Source organism: Calonectris borealis, chromosome 18 (genome assembly GCF_964195595.1).
Source record: "Calonectris borealis chromosome 18, bCalBor7.hap1.2, whole genome shotgun sequence".
Taxonomy (NCBI): Eukaryota; Metazoa; Chordata; class Aves; order Procellariiformes; family Procellariidae; genus Calonectris; species Calonectris borealis.
In genome coordinates this window covers 9,765,073-9,785,419 of record NC_134329.1, presented here as the reverse complement: position 1 = coordinate 9,785,419, position 20,347 = coordinate 9,765,073, and the positions used below count along the sequence as shown (strand labels likewise).

General features: G+C 51.0%; 1 protein-coding gene across 1 annotated transcript in view; it reads left to right on the top strand.

The window, feature by feature from the left end:
* Positions 1-3,403: 3,403 nt before the first annotated feature.
* Positions 3,404-20,347, top strand: part of NCOR2 (nuclear receptor corepressor 2) — a 255,241-nt gene continuing 238,297 nt past the window's right edge. Inside the window, exon 1 of the mRNA XM_075167842.1 lies at positions 3,404-3,604. The gene's annotated coding sequence lies outside the window, so the exon portion shown is untranslated. The remainder of the gene's footprint in view (positions 3,605-20,347) is intronic.

Below are 20,347 nucleotides of genomic sequence, written 5' to 3'. Positions count from 1 at the left end.
GGGAGCAGCATTGCATCATGCAAGGCAGGGGTGCAAACCTCCTCGCCGTACATCCCCCCCGGTCCCTCCGCAGTGCTGGGGGGTCCAAGCCCCCTCGTCCCCGTGCCGGCACCATGGATCACGCGTGGTCGTGGAAGGTAAACCCCCGCCGTGGTTTTCACACACATTGGTCCTAGTGGGCTGATGCTCCAATAAAGTCAATTACAGGATGACTTAGTTTAAAGGCTGCAGCTTGCTTTAAACGTAATTACTTTCCCCTGAAGCTTTCCACGGGAGGGTGGTTTCAAAGTGAGGGTGGCTCCTGTTTTGCATCTCGCTTCTTTTCCTGGAGGAGTTTAGGTGAACCCAAGCGAGAAAATACCCCAATTTTTTGCAGTTGTGCCAGGCATGGGACAAGTTTAATGTAAAACATCTCAAGAATCTGAGGCAGGACTCCAGTTTTCCGCTGAGATCTGAAATCCCCGTCTTTGCTGCTGCGACGTTTCAGAGGCGCGTCGCATTACCATTTTATCTGATGGAATAGCTATCAACGGCAGCTTCGAAGTGAAACGCTACGGAAAATCTGTGTAAGGTATCTGCAGCCTGGCAGCGCAGATATACTTTGATTACAGCGACAGCCCGGCTCTGTCTCCTGTGTTTAATGCGTGTGTACGTGTCCGGCTGCGGCACGGTGACCCGCGCCAGCTCTCCCTCCGCTCCGTGATGCTCAAGGCAGGCTCGCCGTAGTCTCTGCTTTTGTGAAGCCGCAGCTCTCAGAGCCTTGGGATGCTGCCACAATCTCATCTGTGATTTAACCAGAAGAATAAGCTTCCAGCTTCCACGATCGCAGGGGAAAAAGCTTGAAAACACGAAGCCTCGAGGCTTCAAAAGCCAGAACCCCATTGCACAGAGCACACCGTTGCTGTCTGGTGTTTGCAATGCCATTATTTTAAAGCCAAGCTCGTTATTCTTGCTTTGAGACGGGGAAGGGGTTTGCTTTCCCAGGCTCAGCAATACCGTACAAACCCGTCCAGGCTCTTGCGTTAAGGAGAGGCACACGCTCCTCGTTAGGAGGTTGTTAAGGTGAGGATGATGAAGATAGGATCTGGGCCGGAGGGGTTCACCACTCGGTCTTGAACCACACTGGAAGTCACTTAGCTCTACAACATCGGGGCAACCATTATTTTTGGGTATTATTGGGTCATTTGGGTATTATTTGGGGTATTTTGGGATTACTGGGTGCAGTGGTTTTGCATAATGGTTTTATAAACCCCATTGGGATCTGGTGGCTGCTAGTTACAGACAGCCGGGCTGCCGGAAAGCATAGAAATGCAAAAGGAAATCCTCCCCTCCGTTATAAGAGCAATGCCACCGTGCAAAGCCCATGTTCACGCGGCGATACCAGCCCAGCGATTCCCTTCGGGACCATGGCCTTCTGGACCGTAGGAACAGGGGCAAAAAATCCATCTGTGCTCTGGCAGGATCTTCAGCATTGCTGGAAAGTGTGTTCCACCCTAAGGGGTTTTTTTTAAATACATTTGGTTATAATGTTGTTGTAAGGTCAGTGGAATCTAAAAGCCTGGCTCCTGGCTCCTGTAAAATTAATGCCTTGAGTCTTTTTGCCGTGGTACGGGACTTGCCTTCCATTCATTAAGTGAAACGTCACAGATACAAAAAAAAAAAGATGCTCCAGCTCAAGAAATGCTAAACGGCTGGAGCAGAGACACCCTGCAATACAACATGGATAAATTTGGTCCTTTATCTTCCAAGATAATCGCATCTTCGAGAGGAAGATTTGATCTGCTGCTTTGCTTCAGAAGATGCTCAGCCTGCGAGACGAGCACTTACAAACAAGGACTTGAACCGCGTGGAAGATGCTGCCCGAAATTGCCGGGGCCTCAGCTGCGGCGGGCGCGGGACGGCAACTTTTCCTACTTTTCCCAGCACGTCAGGCTCTTTCGAGGCAATTTGACTCGTGCTCCTGATGTTTATGCTGGCATTTACGCTCACACCGAGGCTTGTGTCTGTGCTTACATGTCGAGTCGGGTGACTTAAGGAGCCTGGGTCCAGGCCTGGGAAAGTCTCTCTGCCCCGTGGCGGAGCAGCTGTACTGGGGCAAGGAATGCCGCCAGCCGCCCGCCTCGCCGTCCCCCTCCCCGGGAAAATGCCGCTCCTGGAGATGCGGCAAAAGAGAAATAAACTGCGGGGAGGTGGAGTGGCAGGGAACCCGTGCGTGCTCACCTCTGCCCGCGTTGCCTGGTGCCTGCTGCAACGGGGAGGAGAAGTGGAGGTTTGCAAGATGCTTTTCCAGCTTTTGGGGTCACACATCACCCACGGCAGGGATGGGGGGTGGATTCGCCTGGGCAGGGGGCACCCAGCAGCAGAACAGAAACGGTGGTGGCTGAGGGGGCATGACCTTCCTCATCCTCCCTGGGAGGATGGAGGGGAAGAAAAATTATGAAAAAGTGGGACAGTAGTAAAAATCAGAAGCTGGGGTGGGAAACTGGAAGATGGGAACGGTGTGGGAGCGACCTGGGCTGCTTCAGCGCCTGGTTCCTGCTGGCATTCGCTTGTTAAACTGTTCAGATTTCCCTGCAAAAGTCACCCCGCGGGGAAGGTTTTCAATGCGGCCGGGATCGCAGCGCAGACCCCAGGCCGGGGCTGGGCACGCGCAGCGCGGTGTCTTCTCCTGGAGACTTCCTTCGGGGGAAAACCGAGGTTTCCTCACTCTGGCGCTGCGGGACGGCCCTGGGAAGTTGGTTCCCAGGGTTGGCTGAAACTTTGCAGGGTGGTAGCTGGCAAGAAACCAAGCGGCGATCGGCCCCCGCCAACACCCTCCTCCGAAGCGCTGGTGCCTGAAAAAGCACCGGGGCGGCTTTTGCTGAGCCTGCCCGTGGCGTGGGCGAGAATCCCAGATTTTCACCAAAATAATTATTAATGACACCCAGTGGCATTAATAGAGCCAGTGGCCCCGGTAAAGCTGGGAACGCCAACATAGCTGGTGGCACCAGTGTAGCCAGTGGCATCGGTATAACCAGTGGCACCGGTACAGCCGGTGGCGCTGATGTAACTGGTGGCACTGGTGCAGCTGGTGACAAGGATACAGCCGGTGGCCCCGATGCCCGGCACCTCTGCGGGGGACAGCGGAGACCTGCCGGGGTCGGTCCGCCCCCTCCGCGCCCCCCCGCCCGCCGGGTGCTCGGCGCTGCAGGCGGCGGGCGGGCGGGCGCGGCCCCTTTAAGGCGCGCGGGCGGCGCGGCCCCGCCCCGCCCCGCCCCGCCCGGCCGCCGGGGCGGCTGTGGGGCGGCCTGAGGGACCGCCACCGCCTCCCGCCGCGCCGAGGCAGGGCAGGGCAGGGCGCTGCTGGGCCAGCGCTGCGGCGGAGGGGCGGCCCGGCCCGGCCCCGCGGGCGGGCGGACCCACCGACAAACCGACCGACAGACGGACGGCGAGGCTTGCGGGGGAGCAGCCCCATGGCTCTGGATTTATAAACACGGCGCAGATGGCGGGGCCGGGCCCCCGCGCCGAGCGCTGCCCCGCCGGCCGCTGAGGCGGGAGGCGAGGCGAGGAGGGAGCAGCGGCGGCGGCGGCGGCGATGGGGGACGGCAGCTGCCGGCGGGATTAGGTAAGGCGGGGGGGCTGCCCCGGGCGTGGCGCTGCCCGGAGCGGGCCCGGGGGCCGCGGGGACCCCCCCCGCTGTCAGGCTGCGGGCGGGCCGTGCGGGGGGGCCGCTCCCCGGCAGGTAGGGGTGCAGGCGGCCGTTACGTAAAAATGAAAATGTGCGGCGGGAGCTGCTCGCTGGGGGAGAAACTTTCTTTTTTTTTTTTTTGGTTGCTTTTTCTTTTTTTACCCTCAAGGGGAAAGCGCTGCCCAGGGAGCTGCAGGGGTTGGGAGGGAGCCCCGCACTTTGCAAACTAGCGGGGACACCCCGACTGTGGGGTGGGGGGCACCCCAAGGGCCTTTTTTTGCCCTCCTCCTCTTTTTTCTTCTTCTTTCAATTCTGCTTTATTTTTCATTCGGCTTTATTTTTCGGCTCTTGCCCCACATACGCATACGAAGCCGGTGGTTTCACGCTGACACAGGAGCCCGGGGAAATTAATCTGCATCCAAGGCGTTGTTCAGCGCCGAGTGGGAAATGCAGCCCTGGCCGGGGCTCGCCCTGGTGCCCCAGAAACGTGCGTGTTGGAGGGAGGGCTGGGGTCCCGGCACGGCCAGCGGCCGTAGGAACTGCAGAGCTCGCTTGTCTGGCGATGTGGCGTTCAGTGGCTGGTGTGTAAATGTTTATGGTGGGTAAACAGGGCCGGTGTCTGCAGGCAACAAGTGTACGTCTCTCTAAACCCCAGCTGCAGTCTCTGGAGTGATTGCTTTTTTTCTGTCGATTCTTATAATTTCCTGTTCCCTCTTCTCCCTCGGTCCTTCCTCCTGCTCCCTTGCCCTGACAATGCACAAAGAGCAGGCTGCAGTGGGTGCAGGCAGCTGCCTGCCATGTGGGTTGCTGCCAAAGCCACTGAAGCAGCAAAACCTATACGGCTCCGGCCCTCCTGGGGCTCACGCTGCCTGGGGCAAGGGGCTGTGTTGACCCAATAAACTCATCCCTCTTTCCACCGCTTTGAACCCTGTGGATGTCCCTGCCTGCGCAGCCCGGCATGCCTGCAGGCGCTGCTGCCTGTGCCGGAGGCTGGGTCTGCTCCATGAACTTTGTGTTTTGGGTCAGCTCAAGAATTTGCCCGAGAGGACGGTGCTGCTGGAGGTGATCTGTGTAATGGGTATTTCCTAACGCCGCCCTTTCGGTTCACAGGCATTTATAGTTTGAACTCTTTCTGCAACCTCTGCCTCAGTATTCGCGCGAAGCAAAGGTTGGCGCTCTGAATGCCTGAAAACGGCAGGGTTTTGCTGAATCTGGTATTTTTAATCTGACTTTGGTGGACGAGATGTTGTTCCACTGGTATTCCTTGGCCACGTGGGGTGAGAGTTTTTCCATTTAGCAGAGGGTTTTTATCAGCAAGGTTAAGTTTTAGTTTGCCATGTGCCTTACAGATAAAGGTTTGGTACTACTACTAATTCATAAAGGGAAGGAATGTGAGTCGGGACAACTGGGTGAGTATTTCCATCTCTTCTGAAAGCAGTGACAAATCTCCTGGAGGGCTTCAGTGAAGTCATACTTAATTCTCTGAATTTCACTGCTGACTCGTTGGGTGACTTTGGGACTTAGCTGAGCCGCCTGTGTGCCCGTGTCTGCCCGGCTCTCTGCAGAAGCCATGCCTTGGGTGGGGAATACGGTAAGCAAGGCTCGCAAAGTTTTGAGGCTCAATCCCAAGATGCCATGGGAGGGGAGGGAAGTTCTGTATGTGACAATATTTTATAACTTCAATCGAGTAAGTTTCAGTATGAGAGAGACTCTTGCAAAACGTGTTTAGTTTATTGAAAGCAAATGCACTCAAACCCCAGTTTGTTGTTGCCAGAAGGGAAAAAGTAGAAGCTATTTTTGGTGCGAGAGAGGAGATGGGGCACGCACATGTCTGGGGCAGGAAAACACTGGTACTTTGTTCTTCTGGCTTCATGTGGGTGGTGGTTTCTGTTATTTAGCTATGTGTTTCTGCCAAATTGCAAAACATACCTGGTTCTGAAAACCCTGCAGAGGTCAGGGCCGGCTCTGGGAGCTGGTACTGGGCCCATATGAGAATGCCTCCCACACCGGCATCTCCAGCGCTGGAGAAGTGGGTGGATGCTTCTGGCTTCACACTTTTGAGCACCAGGGAGGTGACTGGCATTTTTTCGCGACGGGATCTGGACTGAAACCATAAACTTGTTTCACGCAAGCCACCGAACAGCTGCTGCTTGGCAATACCTTTCACTTGCTAATGGCTGTGGTTGGATTTGAACCAACTTGCCTCAAGTGAAGGTTGTACCAGTCCCTGGAGCAATCCTGCACTAAATCCAAAGAGGGTTTGGTTCAGGCTGTGTTCACATCTTGTAATTAGGAGATCCAGTCTGGTAAAGGCAGTTTTGTTATGATTGGCGATGAAGGCGTGCATGCAGCTGTGCTGATAGCTACACGTGTTAAGAGAGCTACCCGTCTGATCTCCACGGCAGCTTTGGACTGCGCTGGCTGGAATTGGGTCATAGGAGACATCTTCGTCTTTCCTGACACGGCCATAAATTATTTGTCCCCTTGATGGCTCCTGGTGTTCCTTCCGCTGCTGGTTCTGGTTGTTAGTGGCTTCTGCTGAAATACAGTCCTGTTTGCGGTCAGGTCATCATGGGAGAAACTTGCTTGAAGTCAACCATAATTTACATGTTTGAGATATTCTCATCTTCACAGCTCTTTGGGGAGGAGGAAAGTTATGATCTCCCCAGTTTCTAGATGAGTAGGTAGGAAAGGAGGATTAAATCGGTAAATTTTCAGAGGTGGGTTTTGGGTGGCTGATTTGAGCAGTCATGAAGGGGTGTGGGTTTGAGAGGGCCTGTGTTTGGGGTGCAGTACTACCCATCCCTGACCTGTTGTCTCATTCTGACCAGGTCACTAGACAGGTCTGAAAGTTGAGGCCGGGGGGATTACGTGAAGTTCAATGTGTCAGAGCAAGTCTGCTGGAGAGCTGGTGAAGAGGAGTCGCTTTCCCCATGAGTGCTTTGCCCGTTCAGCGCGAGGGCTCGTTGCTCCCAATGGCAAAATACTGGTTCCTTCTTGGGTTTTGTGCCTGCGAGCAGCGATCCCCCAAATGCAGGCTGGGGACTAGGTGCAGGGGTACTTGAGGATGGAAACCCAGGGCAATGTGTTCTTAAGAGGACTGTCATCTTTGTGCAGCTGCGTTTGTGCTATCCGAGAGATTTCAGCAGAGAGCAGGGTCAGCTCTAATGGAGCTAGAAATGAGGTATAGCAGCATCCAGTCGCCTCCGTGATTAGTGACTGAGGCTTTTGCAGCCACTTAAGGATTTGGGCATCATGAGGTCATGGATTCTCATCTAGGATGCTTTGGCATAGGCTCTTGCGTGGCTTTGAAGAGCCCTTGCTGTGTATTGACATAGGAAGGTGGTGGAGAATTGCTATTTATAGCTGGACTTGTGCTGGCACACAGGTGTCAGGGTCTCCGATTTGCCCTGTAATGTCAAAGGGATAGATCTTTGCATCGCAGCAGAAAATGGAAATGTGTATCACTTAATGAGCATGGCTACAGCAGAGAGGCTTCCTAAAAAAGGATAGAGGGGAGCTGGAGCTCCAGAACAAAGGTCATGAAAATGCCCGGAAGAGCCTGGTCAGTGTGAGGGAGGGATCTGGTAGGAAGGGGAGGAGGACAGAAGAGCAGAAGGAAATGAGTGATTTGGCAGTTTTGGGAAGTGAACCCTGACCTGCGCACGAGGCAGCAGCGGGACTGTGCTGGGAATTGAGAAATCTGGGTCGCACCCCCAGTCCTGCTGCCCACCCCACTTGTCACTTCCCTTCTCGAGGCCACCAGTTCTCCCTTCCTGCCAACCTGCCTCTGGCAACTGGAGGCTCTCGGGAGTGTGGGCTGTCCCTTATAAAAGGCGAGGAGAGTGCCCGAGGAGAGGGTGTTTCTGGTAAGCAGACAGTGCTCACGCGGTGCTGCTGCCCCTGCCGCCTTCATGGTGGGAAGCTCAGAGGTGGGACATGGCTGTGGTTGGGCAGGCAAGAAGAGGCGCTGATTGCTAACAGTGTGTGCTTGGCCGCTGGTCCGAATTTAGCTTGGACCTGTCCAGAGAGGAGCCCTGCCTGCAGGGGAGAGGTGACCGGTGCTGGCGCTGGAGAAGTGGTAAGGACGGAGCTAGATGGCCGTGGCTGTGATGGCTACCACAGCGCTAGGGCTGGAGGAGAGCTGGGGCGCGGGGGGCACAGGGAGAGCAAGGCAATCGGCAGGGTTATGTGCCTGCTGGGTGGCACGGAGGATGCTGATAATGGTTAGTGCTCTCAAGCGCTTTATAGCTGCGGAGCACTGAATAAACATTAACGCATGTAAAGGATAGCAGCTTTGTCTAGTTACAGAGAAGGGAAGTTAACTCCAAATTAACTTTATGATCCGTGAAACTGAAGGTTATTTAAAAAAATAATAACATAAATGGAAATGCTGAAGTTTTCCAGAGTCGCTGAGTACGCTGCTTGTTGTTTAATGCCTTCCATTTTTTCACTCCCAGTCTGTGTTTTTGGCTCGGGAACAAATTACAAGCAATATCAGCTTACGCTTGGATTTGAACCCACATTACTCTTAGTCAGCTGAAATATTTCCCCTTATCGCCGCTCCCATAGTGTTTATTTTAGACTGGATAGCATCATGGCTTTTCTGCTAGCTGTAGGGAAGAAGCCAGTCTTTGAAACAGCTCAGCACCTTGGAAAGAAATGATCTCAAAGCCAGTTCGGTTTCTGAACGAGGTACAGCTTAATTTTCCACTGAGAGCTTTATGCAAGGCTGTATCCCAGAACGGTTCGCAGCATTAAAAACCCAGGAGGCGGCAGATGGATGAATTGCTGACAGATTTAAAATCGTATGACAAACATAAAGCATTCAGACAGTGAGGCCAAGGCAGGAGGAAGGTTGCAGGGGGAGGTGGAGGCAGAAAGGTCGAGTAAGTTATTCTGGGCGGGAGGAGATGTGCAGGCGAAGGCAGACTCCAGCGGGCTCAGCCTACGAGGGGAAGGGAAGGTCTTCAAGAGGAGGGATGTGGTGAGGAGCGTGTTCCCATCAAAGGGCAGGGAGCCCTCCGTGTCCTGGACCGGTGGTGGGAGGAGGAGGAGGAGGAAGGGGGCTGAGTCCAGCCTCAGCTGAGGCCAGGAGGAATGGGGCTGCCCTGGGAGGAGACAATGTGGCGTGGCCGAAATGGTTTCCTCCTGTGGGAAGTGTCCGAGGGAGAGTGCCAGCGCCCGGGGAGGCAGGGGACGGTGCGGGTATTGTTTCTGGTGGCTGCAGCTCCGGCTGCGGCTCTCCCGGTGGTGCGTGTGTCGAGGGAGGGAGAGCCAGCAGGATTTCCTCTCTGCGGCGCTGGCTCCCGGGTTAATAACTAACCAAGCAGTCTAGGTTTATCCTTTCATTGTGGAAGAGAATTATTTACATAATACCACTCGGCGTAATCTTTATTTAGCATTGTTTCCTTGGCGTAACACTGGACAGAGTGGCGGTGCCCAGAAATGCAGTTTCAGCCCAAATACGTGGGAAGTTAACCCTTACCATCCGGGTGAGCGGTCTGGGCATGCTTCTCCCTGCCCATGCAGGGAACTGGCTGTAAATTGAAGAAATACTCCAGTGGCGTGGCCGTCTGTCATGTAGTTTTTGGGACCTTTACGTCTTCTAAACCCCGTTTTCTGCAGGCTCTGTGCTGGTACCTGAACGCTTCTCATGAGCTTCCTGAGCCACACAGTTAAGGTTTGTCCTGTGCATGTTAGGGCAAGAGAGTGCTTTGTATTGCGCTCTTCTGTGTCTCTATGTTAAAGAAGGCAAAAGGAAAGAAATGTGTCAGCCCGTGGGTGGAGGATGACAGGATTTGGGAAGGTTCCTGGTGCGGATCATCCCGTTGTCTATGATCAGTCCCTGAGGACTCGCTGTCTCTCAGGTGGGCAGGTTTCATCCTTCTCAAGGAGTGTGTAACTGAAAGGTCTGGAGGCTTAGGTGGTTGTGTAAAGAGCTGGGGCCTGATTATTGCAGCACACGATGGCGAAGGACTGAACCCTGGGCTTGGGGTTCAGTGGGATGCAGTGGGAGAGTGAATAGGTGAGGAGGACGGCAGGCAAAGCCGAGCTTTCTGAAAACCTGCCCGTACCTCCAGCTGTGCAGTGCTGGCTGGAGAGGGTGGAGGGTGCCTTTCCTCTACGCTGCGGGACGCGTAGGCTTCTAACAAGCTGTGGCAAACAATGGAAAGTTGGCTTTCTTCTGAAAATATTTTAAAACCTTATAAAATGACTCCAACAGCTACATTTTTATAGGACCAGGTCTCAGCTGTGTGGTACTTGATCACTTCATAAATAGCTCAGTCTCTGGCCTCTGCAAGCTTCTCGAACACGTACCTCCCAGCGCTGCAGACGCACCGGTTAGCACGTGGTTTATCGGTGGCAGCACCTGGCTCATATAGCAGAAGCACTTTGCAGCTCTGCGTAAGTGTTTACTGCCGAGCCCGTGTGATCTCTTTGGCCTGATGTTGCAAGAAGCTGGTTTTGCGAAGGCTGAGAGTCCCCAGTGATTTACACTGGTTTACCCGGTGGTACACGCACAGTCCAGGCTGGATGTTGGCATGTGATGGCCTCTGCTGTCAACCTTGCTGGAGGGTGATGCAGAACCGGTGTCAGTTTTATGCTGGTGATGTGGATGTTACCCGATCATGCCTGGAACTTGCTGGAACAAATGTAACTTGTTAACACCCTCCTTGAACCAATTACACCTGGCAGGGTGAGTTTGCATTGGATCAGCGCTGAGACGTGTGACTGCAGCATTCCCGATCCACTGCTTGAAGCCCTAAAGCTTCGTCTACTGACTCGTCAAGCCCTTGCCGTAATCATCATGCGATTCATGATATCATGTGGTATGTAAATCTTGGATGTGTAACAGAGCGGTGGTGTTTGGTATAAGAGCAGTGTGCTTGGCAAGTTTCTCCAGTTGTTTGCCTGGGGGTGTTTTTCCTGCATCGGGACCTTAAATAACTGTGTCCCCTCTTCTCTGGAACAAAGGTTTCTTCTGTTTGGTGAAAGGGATGACTTTTTCCTGTTGGAAAGATTTTCTTGATCAAGCCCTTGTTTTTCTGCAGGTACCACGTCATATAATTCCATTAATAAACTTTTCAAGCTCCATCTTGAAAGCAGTTACAGCTTTTTTTCTTTTGCCTTTGATGCAGAGTTTCAAGCTCATGCCAAAGTCTCAGCTTCATTTCTAGGTCACTGGTCTGCCCTTTCATTTCCCCCCTCACGCTGAAGTTGGCCGGCTTGTTTTGATTTGGTAATATGTGAGGTGGTGTCCACAGACAAAACCAGGCAGGCCAGTGAAATTCATGTTTCCCTGCAGCCTTGTTCCTGTTGTGTGTGTGTGTGTGAATAATAATTTCCAAATGCTAGACCAGAGGTGATGAAAAACTGTCAAAGAAATAAAATGCGGCAAAGTCTGCGTTACAGGAATCTGTGTATCCAGTGTTTTGGGAAAACTCTCTGAACTGGCAGTGGAAAAAGCCATCAGTATTCTTATTTAAGGCTTTCTAGTCTTAAATAAATGTCACTTATTTGGGAGGTGCTCATGAGGCAGCCCGAGTGTATCCAGGCTATCGCTGCTAGCAGCGTGCAGGGGCCTGGGGCCGGTAGCGCTGCCTTTCTGCGCTTGCTCTGCAGAGTTGTTTGGGATCCTGAGCTGCTGTTGAGATGTTTTTGCATGATGTGGCACAGGCACCTGGGCAGCTAGCTTGGCTGCGGGCTTGTGGCTGGAGCTGCCGAGCATGACTGGCGAAGGGTAGAGGGGTGAAACGCTTCTCTGCAGCCCGAGTGGATGCGAAGAGCTGAAAATCCTGCTGGGGAGCAGCATACGGTGTCTGTTGCTCGCTCTGAGTGAGTACAAGTGGTTGTTTTTTACTGAGCTGCAAGGCAATGGGTGTTCAGAGGTTTTTATGCAACTCCGGTGTTGGGGCCGTGAAGCAGTTGTCATGTCGTCAGTTAGATGCGTTGAGCATCTTTATTTTTGGAGCAAATGATCCTGCTGACAGCATGTATAGGAGGTGTCAGCCAGCCCTTTTTTCTTCTTCCTCTGTATTTTTTTTTCTTCATTTGTAGGTTTTAGTCTTGGCTTTGCTTTGCTCTCTTGACAGGGTAGCTGCTAAAAAATGTTGTTGTGTTTTTTGAGTTTTGATGTCTGCGTGTCTTAAGATGCCATGATTAGAGATGCATGTAAAGAGCTGCTGCGGTTTTAGTCCAGAACCCAGCCAGCTGCCAGCAGCGTTCCTGAGGGCTGTCTGGTGATGGACTAAGAAACACTGCAGGATTTTGGGTTTTCTCCAGCATTATGAAACAAAAGTAGAGAGAGATGTCTGTGCATACCTTAAGGGTTGTGTTTTTGTTCTAACTCTCTCGCTGTGGAAAGCTAAGATTTGCATCTTCTCCAGTGAGATTGGTGCTCATGAAATCTAGAGCACTTCTATGAATGTCCTTAAACTTTGCCAACAGCAGGTGAAAGCTGAGAAATGGGGAGTTTGGTTTGCCCAGAGGTGGAGGAGTCGTGCTGCAGAGGCAGACGCAAGCATGCAAGCTCCCTGGTTGCTCCTGCTTCCCCTGCCAAAGACGGTGTGAGTTTTTGCTCTCCGTTTCAATGGGACGAGAACTTTAAGCTCCATCTGTGGCTTTTCTTTTTTTTTTTTTTGCATTTTGTTCAGTTGTGCTTTTTAAATGTCTGTGGATTTCTTCTCGGCAGGAGGTTTAATTCCCCACACAATGTATTATTGTGTTTGTCTTGCTCTAGTTCCTTGTTTTATGCGGAAACACCTTGAACCTTTGGCTGAGTTGGAAGATGGGTGCAGAGTCAGACCCCTGGCTGCAGGCGTGGGGCTGCTGCAGGAAGAACATGTCTGTGCACGACTCTTCAGCCTTAAGTTACCCGGTTGCCGCTTGAGGCATTAGACGTGTTTGGCTAACACAGGCGCTCCCCTGCGTTTTGATCAGGCAGTCTACACGTACTTATTTTTGTTTTATGGAGGCTGATCCCTAAGGTAAAGAAGACTGTAGCCAGAAATAAGTGAGTGTTCACACTTGCCTTTATGAACTTCTTGAGTATTTTGCCAATTAATTCTTAGGTAACTGAGGCTAAAATACCTACTGTAAAGGACGTGGCCAGGAATGCTGCTAACCTGGGGCCTGATCCTTTCTTCACTCATTCCAGTTTTGCATAAACTTGATAAAGATGCCTGTGCTGCCTTGGCCATTTGCAGTCTGCTTTATGAAGCCTCTCAACCAGCAGAAGAAACGTCTAAATAAATACAGCAGCTTCACCTTGCAGTCTTGCCAAGTCAATTTAGTGTGTATGTTGAGGAGGTAGAATAATTAGTTACGGAAACAAATGGGTTGTCTTTGTATTCTGCGCTCTCATCACACGGCCAGCTCCCAGTGTTGCGATAACAGTGAAATCTGTATTAAGCAACCAATTAAGGCACCTGCAGAAGAAGGAAAAAAAAAATAGCAGCTTGACATTAACCTGCTAAGAAAGGTGGAGCTGAATTGTGTCTCTTAATGGGTTTGGGGCTGTCTGTCAAACAAGGGTGATTTCTTCTGCCTTTTTCACAGCATCTAGCTGCCTTCTTTTAGGCTGTATTTTTGGGATACGAGGGCTTTGGATGTACTGCTGACTAAGGGAGTCTTCACCTCACTGCCCCTCACCATGTTCCTATCCTGTTATGTTTGACCTGAGTAGTTGAATGAATGTCTTCACCAAGCGGTCATGCTTTTGGTTGAGTTGGCACCGCTTTGGGCGTAGTATGGGTGCTGCGAGGAGGGACGGGGAGCCAAGGGACAGACAGCCTGAAATCAGGGGATAGTGCTGTAATTTACACAACTTGGTTACATTTCAAGCTTCTCTTTTACGGGAGTAAATTTCAGTCCTAAAATTCTCCTCTGAGAGATTTTTCTCTCAAACTTCTTCTGCGCAGACCTGTGCTTATCTCTGATGTGTCTCCCTTTAGCAGGGGATAAACCAATTTTGCAACAGGTGATACAGACCCTCACGTACGGTTTTATTTGCGTTACCGCAGCAGCAATGATTTCAGCCTGGAGTCATGCTCAGGCAGTATTGGTAGAAGTTAGGTCCTTTCCTGCCACGGTTTGGGCAGCTGGGAAGGTCTGTGGCATTTGCTCCTTTTTGTGGGCTGAAAATTGACTGCCTGGTTCAGAACCGTGGCTGGGAGTGCTCCTCCGTGGCAGGGTTTGGGCTTTTCACGTCGCCCTCCGTGTGCCCGTTACTGCTTTGTGTTAGCTGCCGGCTGCATTACCTTTGTTCCTTGAATCTTGCTTGTGCTCCCTGGGAGGCTCAAGTAGTCTGTGTTTTTGTGCCTTCAGCCCTGCGTGTCCAGGGGAGAGCTGATGAACAGGAACGTTGGTCAGATGCCCTCCCCTGTGCTCTGTGGCAGCTTCTGCAAGCATCAGTTGTGGCTCAGTTAGGCACTTGATGAACAGAAAATGAGAGAGAGGGGAGGGTCCTCTTCCCAGGAGAGTTTAAAACTGCTCTTCTACAGCAGCTTTGCTGAATTGCAAATTGCTATTTCTCTCCCACTTCTTTTCTAAATCTGCTGCTCTTCTCTTCTAGAAGTGGCAGTAGTTTTTACTCTTGTGCTCTAGTACGTGGATGAATGTGTGTTGCAGTGTAGAGTTGTAAGTAACCGACATGATGTTGATCATAATTGGGCAGCATGTAGCTAATGATACTTAAAATATTTGCTTGTTTGGGGAAATGCTGTAACTCGAAGTGGTCTTTTCCCAGGCACTTGAATAGATAAACAAGGTTCAGCTGTATCTGGCATGGTGTTTGGAGAGATGGACAGCTTTCTGTCACTTCTTTGGCAGGCGGGTTTTGAATTTTTAAGAGAAAACAGAGCATCTTTTTGTTTCTTCTCCCCACTCAAAAACAAACAAACAAAAGCCAGGTGGGGGCAGATCCCCGTGTGCATTCTGTTTATTTCCGCGTGCAAATGCATCTTCTTGATGTGTCATTAACCTGCTTGCTCTCTGGTGCTATTTTTAGCAGCCTTATGATCTACGGACAAGGAGCTCTTCCAGTAAGCAGCCCAGCCTGGGGTGGGGTGGCATTTGCGCAGAGCCCAGGGTCTCCCTGCCCGCCGGGGGGGCCTGGAGAAGCTGGACACCGCTCCCCCATCCCCAGTCCCACATAGGGAAATCTGTGTAAAGCATTACTCTTCAGTTCCTGTGACCATGGTAACCGACTTGGATACATCAAACTTGACTAATTAACCTAATGGAGAGTCGTTTCCAGGCTGAGTCTCTCCCCTCGGATTTCAGAGAAGAACTTGTGTTGTCTGGTCCATCACCAGCCTCCGTGGCCAGCGCTGACTTTCTCAGGGAGGTTTCTCTAGCACGTTTCTTTCCCAGGTCCGTATGAGCTGGGGAGGATGGCTCTGAACTGTCTCGGGTGCTTCTCTTGCTCTGCATTCCCTTCTCATTTTATAATTTCTTAGATTCCCATGGGAGGAGGGTCCCAAACTCAGATGGGAAAAACTTGTTCTGATTTCCTCCTTGGACTGGGTGAGGTGAAAGTGAATATTTTTCTGCATCTCTTCTGTTTCTGGACTGCGCTGCAGGATCTCTGCCACCCTGACTTCTGCTGTTTAAAATCTGATCAAATCCTCAGGCTTGAAACAAAACAGCACATCCTGGAGATGTCTGTGCATGTCTTTGGGTTTCCTCATCTTAATTTACTAGTTAAAGGCATTGTTACTTTGCACTGTTTCTCCTGGGTTTAATTATTATTTCAGTGATTGGAGGTGCAGACTGCAGCAGGGACTGAAGAGTTCAGCCTCAATTAAAAACCATCCTGTGCCAGGCAGATAGCGGCAGGCAGCGCTGCTATTCTCAAGTGTCTCCAGCAGTCCATCTAAACACCATGTGATTGGTTCGGTTGAGAAATCTGAGTAGGCAGAAAGCAGTTTCTGGGATAAACCTTGTGAGTGCTTCTCAAAATAGCCTGAAAGCAAGGTTTTGCTTTCCGCAGCCGCTCTTGGTCCTTGAGGCTGGTCAGAATTTTAGGTGGATTACTAAATATTGCTAACCTCTGATCTTCAAAAATAATGAGATCTTTTTCTTTCTTTTTGATGCTGGCTCTGGTGTGTTTGAACTTACAGGATTTGCATTTTCATGTCCTTTTACCCTTATTGTAAGTACCGGGACCTTCCTTGCTTGTGGTTCCAGCTTCTTCTATTTTTCAGCGAAGCTGAAATCACCGCGCAGTTGATGACCTCGTGTTTGACCCTTCGAAACCTCTTGGGCAGCCCGGCAAACAAATGTGCTGTGAGAGGAGCACATGAGAGTAGCCTGAGCCATTACGCTGGTCAGTCATTGACTAGGACTCTTGTTTTTCTTCCTTTGAAGATCTGCTTAATCATTGGCATTGCAACCCCCACTGCGCTGGGCACCTGGAGGGGTTTGCTGGCCGCTCCCCGTGATGTCCCGGGTGACGTGGGAGATGGCAGGGGGGCTTTAGAGAGTCCAGTGCTGTAATCAGGTTTTACTGGGGAAGAGGTTGTCATTGATATCCCTGGGATTTGGCATCTATATAAATACACAAGCCAAGCTCTATTTAAGTGTGGAGGTTCACATCAGTTCATTTGTCTGGGAATAGGGTAGGGAGCATCCCGCGACAGTGGTCCTTCTGTATAATTTCTATTCCCAATATAAAACATAGATGCTGATGGGGGGGGGGCTTGCTGAGGGTAAATCCCTGTAAACACCAGTGCAGCTGGATGGAAGTGACTGCTTCAGACATGGCTGATTTCAGGCTTTATTGGGAGATTGGGATAAAAACTGTGTGGCTAAAACTGGTACTGTCACACTGATGGAGACCAGTGCCCACTGGTGACTGAAAGTTTGTGAAGCAGCTCTGAGACCTCACGGTTGTGAGTCAGTTTTCCACCCTTATTTACCGTAATACCTCTGGGTGACACTGACCATTTAGGAGATGCTGCAGAACTGAATTCTGCAGCTGAATTCACACAGGAGAAATGAGAATTGCTTCTTTTTGTTGGAGGAAAAAAAAATCTGCTTGTATCAAATGCTCATAATCCTTCCAGCTTGTGGCTTAGAAAATGGGAGAAAATTGATAGTGAGGGCTGACCGGCATGTGGAGAGAGGTAAGGTCCTGGCTTTCTGCGGGCCTTATTTAATGAACTTTCTTGTCCTTTGTGTGTTTGCTGATGTGTCAGTGGAACTGACTTTTATTGGCAAAAGTGTGGTTTGAATGGGTATCTTGGATTCACTCTCAATTGCTTGCTAAGGGTGATTTTAAGCTAGGTTTCCAGGAGCATCCCTGCTCTTGCTGTGGCTTTGGCTGGTCCGCTCTCTCCTCCCAGACTGGCCGTCTGCACGAGGGGCATCTCTGCAGAGAGCAGAAGCCATGAAAAATGTCGTTCGGATGACAGTGATTTGGGGTAGCTCTAGAAAATAATTTTCTGCTGGTGGATAGTTCCAAACTATTTCCCCCCCTCCTTTCCCCAAAACAAAAGAAGAGATGAAAGGATTCATTAGGAATTATTCACTCAGCTCTGCCGCCTGTCTGAGATCTGGCTGTCTACGTTCATCCCCCAGCTCAGGGAAGGTCAGAGGGCATCTCCCTGGGGAGGATTTGCTGTTGACTGAATTGCACTCTGTCATTATCCTGCTGGATAACGAATGCAGTAGCCTCACTGGCACTGGCTTCAGAAAAAGCACGGTCATCTGCATGCGGCCTTGAGGCGAGAGGCGAAACCCTGAGGAGGACGGCGTGGAAAACCTCATCTTGTGCGAAAGATGTGGGATGGACTCGGGCGGTTTGGCACGGTGGTTTGCTTGCCGTGTGGTGCTGAGCAGGTCTGTAGCCACTCTGGCCCTCTGCGTGGTCTTGCTCTTCCTTGGGAGGTGGGGGGACACTGCAAGAGGGTTTAAAGGACAAAACCCCTTCTGATGGGGTGAAACTAGTTAGGTTTGCTCCTGTTTTCCTTGGTGGAAAATGTGGTATGCTTGTGACACAGTTTGAGATCTTTTAATGAGATTTAAAACAGCTTGTTTTGTTTTGTTTTCAAATAGGTTTCCTGAAAGAAAAACATACAAATCCCCCTGAGCTAATTGGTGTGTGATTTGAATTCAGCTGCTACCTTGGAAGAGCTTTTCCAGCAGCTGATCTGAAAACAACCTTTCCCACAATGTTATGGGTTGTCAGTCAATGCTAAGGGATCTTGAAGTTGCTTGTGGGGAGGAGAGAGATGTGTTTTGTTTGATATGCTGCATCTTTTAGTTTGAGTGTCATAAAATACTCAGGCAGATGTGAAAAAGACCCTAATGGGGAGAGGCCGTTGGAGGGATGAAAGTCTTGCTAGCTGGAAATGACTGTGAAACAGTTGTGGGTGCTGGAGCCTGTTGGGCTGGCTGAGGAGGTAGATAGATCTGAAGAAAGTTTACATTTTAAGCACTGATTTCAGATGTTACCCACCGCCTTGTGCCTTGATCTTCTTGCAGCTGCAGGCTAAGAAGGGCTTGAGGCTGTGCCCTTCCAGGGTGTGGGGGTGGCCAGATGCAGCCCTGTGAAGTAAAGTATTAAGCTTCAAACATTGGCCTTCGTTGCCTTTAGGCTAAGTCAGTTCCCTGGAAGATGCTGTGATAAAATTGCTGGCCCAGGCAATTTGCGTCCTGATGACGAGCAGCAGAGAGGAGGGCAAGAGTTTGTGTCTCTGCTTATTGCTGTCATCCGTCTTGCAATCAGAAATTTATGAAATAGCCTTTTGTGTTACAGTGCAGTGTGTGCGAGTGCATATTTAAGTGGTTAGCAAATATATCCAGTTGCTGGATTGGCTCAGATCACTGTCTAACAAATATAGACTGTGATGGTTCACTACTGGATGTCCTCACAGTACAGTGAAGGAGGTGGTCGTCTTAGTGAGTTTTAAATCTTATACCTGAAGCAGGATAATAATGGCTTGAAATCACTGTAATTCTGGCACCAGCATTAAAGGATGTAAAACTATCCTGTGCTGTAATAAAACAACAAAAAAAAATACAGCTGCCTGAAAAATTCTTGTTGCTGTAATCCAGCACAAAGCGTGTGGGACTGGTTGTGAATCAGTTTAATTGCTTTTGGGGGTCCGATCCTCCAGATCCTTACCACTGCAAGAAATCCTGCTCAGAAGGGCGGCCGTCTGTGGGCTGGTGTTCAGCTGTGCAACGCATGACCAAGTAGTAGCTTGTAGCGTTTATGAACTAGGGCAGAAGTAGATCCCTTTATTCAGGCAGACCCGAATAAGCCTTCAGTACTCTATACTAGGCCCCAAATTTGCCTACGTTATAAATAAGTATGTGGCTGCGTGCTTGTGTGTGTGTCTTTTTTGAAGCTGAAGGCAACCCCTTAAGCTCTTTGCTGCAGGTCTGTTCAAGCTGGGGCATGGGGAATTCCTAAGAGGATTATCATGGTTTACTTGATACAGAACTTGAACTTGAGCAATGGCTTATCTTATCAGTGATAAAAGACATGGAAATGAAGTTTACGTAACCGAGGAGGCCTTGAACACGGCTTTTTTTTTCCTGCTGGAATGACAGATCTCCCAAGTTCTTCCCTGTTCACAATTGCAGTGTTTTTTGTTATCCCGCGTGCACTGCCCGGGTACCAGATAATTTATTTCCAGCGCTCTGCTTGGAGCGGTTCTCCAAGAAAAGAAAAAGAACGGGGTGGGGGGGGAGGACTGCAGAGGCTTAGCAAGACAGACTGGGCATTCCTGGCTTTTGCTGGAAAGCTTCGTGTCCAGGCTGGAGGGAGTGGTGCTGATCACAGCTTGCTTGCAAGCTTCTGCGTTATACTGAGCTCGGCAGGTCATCTGAAGAACGGCAGAGAGCAGACCCACTTCACCAGTGGGCTGTGAGCATGGGACTGGAAAGTCACTAAAAGTTGTGAGTAAACTCGAGCCTGAGAACCAGAAAAGACCGAGGAATAGGGAAAGATGCCTGGTCTGTTCCCAGTGAATTAGAAAAAGCAAACAAGTAGGGAGGGCAGGGATAATGTCTTTGGTGGCAGCTAGTAAATAAATGCAGACAAATGTCTGCCACTGTACTTCCACTCTGCAGACCGATTGCTCTGATACAGGGTGGGACAAAACATTTGTGCCTCTGGACAGGCAGGCAGGTGGTGAAACACCTCGACTGCGGCTGCCGGAGGAGACTGGCCTGAGCATCGCAGCGCAGCCGCGCTCTCGCCCGCCGCCCGACCCCCCGTGCCGGGTACGGCTGCGTGGTGGATGGGCTGAGCAGCTGTGGGCACACCAGGGCTGCGGGGCGGGACAGGCTGCGGCCGCCTGCTCGCCTCCCCCCGGTGCACAGGGGCTGGCTCTCACCGCCCCGGTCCTGTGCTTCAGATGGGGAGAGAGGCGATGCTCAGCAAGCAGCTATGCGACCAGGCGTTAGGAAGAAGAGAGGAGGCCTTCCACCCTGCTGGATTTCGGTGGGTTTGCTTGCCTTGGTGTCCTACGCTTGCCTCGTCTGTGCTGCATGGGAGGAATTTTATTTTTTAAGCTCTCGCTGTCACAGATTGTGACAATGCCAGAGAGGTCCAGGCAGCGCCGTGCTTCATGCAGAAGGACTCAGCAGACAGTCGAAGGCTGGCAGGCTGACAGCACTTATTAGAGGTAACCTTCAGGAAATGCCACACACAGCCCTCGCTCA